Below are 7,639 nucleotides of genomic sequence, written 5' to 3' on the forward strand. Positions count from 1 at the left end.
ATTTCAGAAACTTCTGTTGATCTATGCATGCTCTATTTTATTTTTATTTTTATTTTTTAGCTTTACTTACCTGTTTACTTGTTTATACTAATGCTAATCTAATTAAAAAGGGTTAAATAAGTAAATGGTCCCTCTAAATATATCAATATTTGATTTTACAACCTCTTAAATATTCCTTAGGTTTTTGGTCCCTCTAAGTTTTTTCATTTATGAAATTAGTCCCTCATCTACATTGAGTATTACACTAGAGCAGAGACTAATTTTATAGATAAAAAATTTTAGAAGGACCATAAGCCTTAAGAATATTTTAGGAGGACTAAAATCAAATGTTAGTATACTTAGGGGACTATTTACTTATTTAACTCATTAAAAAATAATCATGTTTTGAACTTAAATACACTCTGCTTGTGATATGTATGCATTATGTTTATACTAATGCCGATCTATTGAAAAAATAATAATATTTTGAACTCATATATACACACACTCTGCTTGTGATGTGTATGCACTATGTTGTCTGTGTATTACTAATGAAAGTTTTTTCCTCTCTATCTTTGTATGCTTTGAAAACAATTTGTTAAATGAAGTATTAAATGAAATATATAAAACAGGTAAATTTATTTTATATTCTCTAATGTTCAATAGATTAAGACTGATTCATGGAATTATTTGGTGATGTTGTGTTGATTACTTCCATTATCATTCTACTATTATTTGGAAGATACACTGTCATCTTACTACATATACTTCTTCTCTTTTTAGGATTAGTATTTAGTTATCTATCTTTGATTGGAGATATACAAGAAGATGAATATGAATGTGAATGTGATGAGATATTCAGTCTGTTAATTAGAACGAACATGTTATAACTTATAAGATACTTCATTAGAAAAACCAAATTGAGAACTCTGAAGTTTCTCTAATCAAATAAGATGCAAAGGGTATTCATGAATCCCCTCTTCGGGACAACTTTGAAGTTTCATGATATGAATTACACTTCCACAAGCAATGGCTCTCTATTTCTAATTTGTGCATAAGAGAAGAGAACAGAAAAAAAAACTAAAGTTTTGATTGGCTTAATTGCAGTTTTGGTCCCCTATGTTTCAAGAAGTTGCGATTTTGGCCCCCTAACTAAATAAACTACAAAATCGCCCCTTAAGTATTGACTTTTTTGCAGTTTTGGCACCCCAGACAAATTTTGACCAAGTCAATGCACACATGGACGCCACGTGTGTATATATTTATTTTTAAATATTTTTTAATTATAAAAAATATTTTAAATTTTTTATTTTATTTTTTAATAATTAAAAAATAAATAAATACACACGTGGCGTCCACGTCAGCTTTGACTTGGTCAAAAATGGCATGGGGGCCAAAACTACAAAAAAGTCAATACTTAGGGGGCGATTTTGTAGTCTATTTAGTTAGGAGGTCAAAATCGCAACTTCTTGAAACGTAGGGGGACAAAACTGCAATTAAGCCGTTTTGATTTTAACAAAACTTTGACACACAAAGATATGAATTTTGTTATGCTTCTGCATGTATAGTTGTTCTATTCGTAGAGCATTTCATACCACTTCATGGAGGGAATATTTTTAACAAAGAGTTGCATTCTTTCATAAATTACTTCAAATGAAAATATGTATTAATGTTGCAGCCATTGCATCTGTACACTCCATATCCGTACATTAGAATTTGGTCAAGTTTTGCGATGCATTTGAAGATGTGAATAAAGTCTACATGGAGTATGTATAGAGACAATTATATCTAGGATTTTATGTGTGTTTTTACCTACTAGCTAATGTGTGTTCTAATAAGTTATTTGTCAATAGTGTAAAAAAAATATCTGTTTTTATATGGCCTTCAACATCGGCTAGAAATTGTTTTTTTTTTTTTAACTAGTTACAAACTCGTGCTTCGCACGGGTTGAAATAAGTATTTTTTTTAAAAAAAATCCTCTAAAGGAAAGATGCTCAAATTACATAACATTGTCATTTTTCGTAAATTTAAGAAGTGAGGGAAGTGGTTATCTACTTGATCCAAAAGCAAGGATATATAGCATCCGTTACACATGCTAGCTAAATTGATTAAAGAATTTGTTAAGCCATTAAGTTAATGTGTGGTTAATATGTTCAACAGATTATGTGAAGGATTAATAAGTTCCCATACCTTGTTATTCATTAACCATCCACTAAATGTAATAAACCACTTTTTTTGAATTGAATTAACTAATAAAATTCCAAACACATGGCTCAAATATCCCAAGGCATGCAAGTAATACAATCTTATGCAAAGAAAACTGCTGTCACCACAAACATTGCAATCACAATTAAAAAAGATCATCTAATCATCATAATGCATGGGAAGACTGCCTGCCCTCATCAGCAGATTATTTCTTTTTCTCCTCCTTAATATAATTTTGTCTATGTAATCCTTAAACTGATCACATATATGTTATCTACTATCGACAATAAAAAGTATCACCTGTTGGAAATTTAGGTCTTAATAAAAAAACAAATTTCATAAAACATGTTCAATAATTATGAATCAATAGCGGAAGCAAACAAAACATTGAACATGATTATGATCGGATCTACGACATGTTTGATTTATCAAGGATACTAAGAATTAGGGTATTAGGAATACCTGGATCAAGCTTTCATAGCAGCCCTCTCATCAAGAATGATAACCAAAGAGAAGGTGATCTGAAACAACCATCAACATCAACATGGTTAGCGGCGGCTGATTTGGTTCTTCCTCAACCGGTACCTTTATGCCTCAAGTTCTCTTCAGATGGGGAGAAGAGAGAGTTCGCCGTGTACGGTGTATTGAGGACCATAGTCTCTTTTATATTGGATGACCATTAGGGTTTCCCATTCTTCCGTTAATGGGCATCCGGACATCCACACATTGAGTCCATATCAACTAATTAAATATTTAATTAATTATCCAATTAGAAATCTAATAGCCTTATTACTTAATTTGATCACTAATCAACTAAGGCTCACAATTGATAAATAGGTAATATAATTATTGTTACGATATTTGCCCGCATAATGATATTGGAATATAATAAATAATAAAATATTCCAACATCACCCCCAATTTATCTGCAATTAGTTCCCTAACTTCAGGGCTGACTTTGACTTACATCAAACACCAATATACTATAGGACCTATGCTAATAGCACTAACATGAATATTCACTTCTGGAGATTTGAAAAACTCCAATAGTGCTTCTCACAATGAGCCAAGGGTAGATGCAATGCAAGGGCACAAACACCCTCACCACTCCTGTCAATCGAGCTCAAGAATATAATAGCATGTTCAAGTCCCTGAAATAACAGAAACTCTTATCAAATATTTGATTATCTACACATTTATAAACATAATTGGATAAAATGTGATGTTTATACAAATTTAAATTGATCCATGATGTTGGATATTTGTATGTTGACTTCTCTTTTGTCTAAAACAAATATTCAAGTGTGATGTTGGATACGATGTTTCAACATTCAATCAAGATTCAGTGTGACCTGTTCCTGTGCCTTGATTTACGCACGCGTTTTGTAACGCTCTATTTCTATTAAAGCGATAAAACACGCGAATATTACAAATATTCAAGAAATAGACGCTACGTCTAACACAAAATCCAATATCCAAACATACATGCATACATACATACATACATACATACATACATACATACATACATATATATATATATATATATATATATATATATAAGATATCTCAACAGTCACAACGGAATATAATTCATACATCTCCCAAATATATATGCCATGGTCAAAATACAACATCATACAAAAATTCTCCAAGTCCGACACGTGGACAAATCTCAACAAAATAAAATAAAAACTAACAAGACATAGCAAGACTCTACGACCTAATCAGAGCCCCAAGCTACGACACCAGATGATAACGGAGAAAGCTCCCGCTATCCAAGCACACCTCAAGGCAACTACTCCTGCACAACGTCTATCCATCCATACAGACAGGTAGGCGGCAGAAACCACTTGGGGTAAGCATTACATTAATCATAATCAACAGATAATAATTGACATCAATAATCCAATTCATTTCTCAAATAGTTTGCATGAACAGTTAGCATCAATAATCACATTCATACAACAATCCAAACATCACAACTAGCACTCATCAAACATGTTCATCACCAACAACAAACATCGTTCACACACTACAAGAAACTTGACATTTAGTGACAGCCAAAAACCGTAGGTAAATATCCTTTCGCCGTAGGTATATGTCAAAATACCTATACCTACGGCCATTTTTTTCGTGGTGGATACTGGTATTATACCTACGGATTTGATCCGTCACTACATCCTATAGTTACGGAATCAATAGCTGTTGGACTAGACAATTATGCTTTACCTACGGATTTTGGGCGTAGGTATAGAACCCAATCAGAATTACAAATGCTTTTTACCTACAGATTTGGACGTAGGTATAGAACTGCAAATGGTTTTTACCTACAATTTCCGTCACTAAAAACTTGCCGAGACCTATCGTTTGTTCGTATAAATTTGTTACCGTACGCATTTCATTGCAATTAATGTACACATCACGTTCTTGATGCTATATTATTTGAAAATTTTATTTTATGAAATTAATCAAATTACAAACTAGGCAATTAAATGGATATATTTAGAAACCCAAAAAAGATTCCATACCATATATATTGAAGATTAACACCAATTCTTCCAAACATAGAAATTAACAAAAGCTAACTCATGTAAATCCTATTGTACTTTAGAGCATTAACCAAAACAAGACAGAACCATATTAGGCATACAAAGCCTTATAACTAAGTCAATAAAGAAAAGAACCAAAACAATGTCTAGCCTAGTTTCCAATTTCAAATTTCCATCTTCAAGTCTCCATATTAGCCTCCTCATCTTCACCTACAAGAAATAAAAAGAAAAGATGAATAATAACACAATTCATCATTGAGAATATCACTCCTAAAAAACAAAGAAAATATTAACAACTTCAGTGATATTTAATTGAATACCATTTTCATTATCTTCATTATTGCTTGGACTAGGGGAATTCAAAGGGTTAGGAACACTAGAAGCATCAGTAACCTATATCACAGAAAATCGAAAATTGCAGATAAAGATTAGTATTAAATCAAGAGTATTGCTAAATGGTGCGAACCACCACGTGCGAAATTCAACGAATTGTGTAACTCAAACACAAAACTAGCATTGTTTTCATAAACATGTAATTATATAAATTCCATGTTCTCTTAAATCAATGAAGCAACTTGTATTTTTATACGAAGATTAGTAAATTCAGAAGTACCTGTCTAGCAGCTTGTATTATCTCATTCACATCTTCTCCAGAAAATCGACTTTAAATCAAAGTCATGACATTTGCTAACAAGCCCTCCATAGTCTTAACTCTATCACGCAGCTCTTCATTTTCAGACAAATCAACCTTTGATTTTTTAGATTTAGGTAACTTTCCCATACATCACACGCGCCACTTCTTTGCAGCTCCTTGTACTTTAGAAAATATGTCATCCTTCCAAGACATAGAACCCTGCTTGTTTTGAGTTGATTGAGATGTTCCAGCCTCATTACTATGTTTTTTTAGTTCTTCTTGAAACCCAAAACATAATTAAAAACAGTTGGCAATCAGGCATGAAAAGGCATTAGAGTTTCTTGGTGCTGCTGTTAATACAAAAGCAGTTGGCAAAACATAGTGATAAAAATATTTACTCAAGCATTTAATTTGTTGATCCTGTTGCTAACATGCTAAAGCACCTAAACTATATTTTACAAGCCACAAAACAAACAATACTCTACTCACTCCTGGTTTTCCATATCTCACCAAATCATAATTACTACAAGAAATCAAACAGCAGCAAGATATCATACTTTCAAATGGTATAACAGGCATTCGATTCAAAATTCAGAAAAACAGAGAATCATTTTGCGTTCCAAAAATTTTAGATGCTTACAATCATTCTTGCAGCTTTTTCATTGACAATTGACCCATCTTTACGTGTGCGAGTTTCAATGTAAATATCTTGACGTCCAGGCATCACTCCTTTTCCCTTTTTCATCTAAAAACCAAACAAACAGGTTATATGTTTATTTTTTTAAATACAGCTCATCCAATGAAAAATACAAAAAACAAACCTTTTCGTCAATAAATTTTGGGAGATTTTTTGTCCCCATACAATGGACATCCTAATACTTGGCACGATTTCGTTTATTGATTGCACTCGCTTTCTGCAATTGGTATAAAATATTAGTCATAATGATACACATTTTAGTGTATTACGTATAATATGTATGACTTGGACTTACTTTTGCTTCATCTGAGAACCAATATTCAACCAACCCACGATATTGAGCTTCGTCAATCCTAGCATCACGTAACTCAATTTTGATACAATTTCATTTACTGTTTTACTTGAGTCAAATCCAGCTGCCTTTAAATCACCCTTCCATTGTCTCCATTTTTCATTCAAATCAGATTTTCTAATTTCTCGCAATTCATCAGTTATTGGAGGAAAAAACTCAAATCGTTTCTGCACATTGAGAGATGTTAAATAAAAAATGTAAGTTATATTACAAATTCTGATACACAAATAATTAAAAAACTTGCAAACTTAATACCTCTATTTGTTTCAACATCACTTTTTTATTATCTGAGGGCATATCTTTCCAAGTTTTGATGTTGATGGGTGCATATTGAGACCTTCTAACAATACTACCTAAGAAACGGGTAAAAGCCGTCCCTTCGTCACCAATTGGTCGTCCATAGTTATCCAACTTAACAATTATGAAATCATCATCCAATTCCCATATATCTAACATTCTTGTTGGACCTCTACGTCGTTTAGGTTCTACATTCACAAGTAAAAGGAAAGACATAATAACATAAAAACATATTCAAATAATAACACAAATGAACAAAATAGAAAATGGTATATAATTTATACCTTCGACAATACGTTCTTCTTCAGCTTCTATGTCAGAAGGAATAGAGTGAGATTCTACAGACTCATGGATGACACTTTCTGTATGATTAGGACCAGAACCAGTTTCTGCACCATTACTTACTTGCACCTGAATTTGTGGGAATGGACTGCCTTCCTTCATTACTATTTTCTCGATGCCCAATACTCAATTTCTTTCTTCGAGCCATTGCTGCTCTAAATATGAAAATGTTTCTTAAATAATCTCAACTCAATATAGTAGCAGACATAGTAATATTAAAACGTACATAAAGCACAAATGCAAAGAGAAGACGAGCTTAATTACATACACCAAAACAAAACCAATAATATTAAGATTTCCATAGAACTTAGAAACTATTTTCTGTACTATATAAGCTCAGTTTTTTACCTCATTCATCGTCTATTTTAGTCTCTTGGTTCTGGTGGACTGGTGGCATAAAATAAACCTCTCGCATCATCAAAACTAGTACTAAAAAATGATTAAATTAATAGTATTTCCATCTCAAAGCGAGAACCAAGTAACTGTATATTATATGCAAATTGCAGAAGAGTAAGTTTAATGGCAGCCACAATAGGGGAGGGAAGTGGTGAGGTCGTTATGAAAGCAACCATATTGAACTT

The 7,639-nt window shown here is 32.3% G+C and overlaps 1 pseudogene across 1 annotated transcript; it reads right to left on the reverse strand.

The window, feature by feature from the left end:
* Positions 1-4,686: 4,686 nt before the first annotated feature.
* LOC146900144 (uncharacterized) lies at positions 4,687-7,207 on the reverse strand (annotated as a pseudogene). The gene is made up of 8 exons (XR_015022833.1): positions 7,001-7,207; positions 6,675-6,904; positions 6,363-6,586; positions 6,192-6,284; positions 6,007-6,115; positions 5,350-5,645; positions 5,057-5,129; positions 4,687-4,946 (listed from the first exon to the last, which is right to left on the reverse strand). The product of XR_015022833.1 is annotated as an uncharacterized LOC146900144 (transcript).
* Between the last annotated feature and the right edge of the window lie 432 nt (positions 7,208-7,639).

The sequence above is a fragment of the Medicago sativa genome, chromosome 8, assembly GCF_051527215.1.
Source record: "Medicago sativa cultivar Bolivia chromosome 8, Bolivia_mono, whole genome shotgun sequence".
Classification (NCBI taxonomy): Eukaryota; Viridiplantae; Streptophyta; class Magnoliopsida; order Fabales; family Fabaceae; genus Medicago; species Medicago sativa.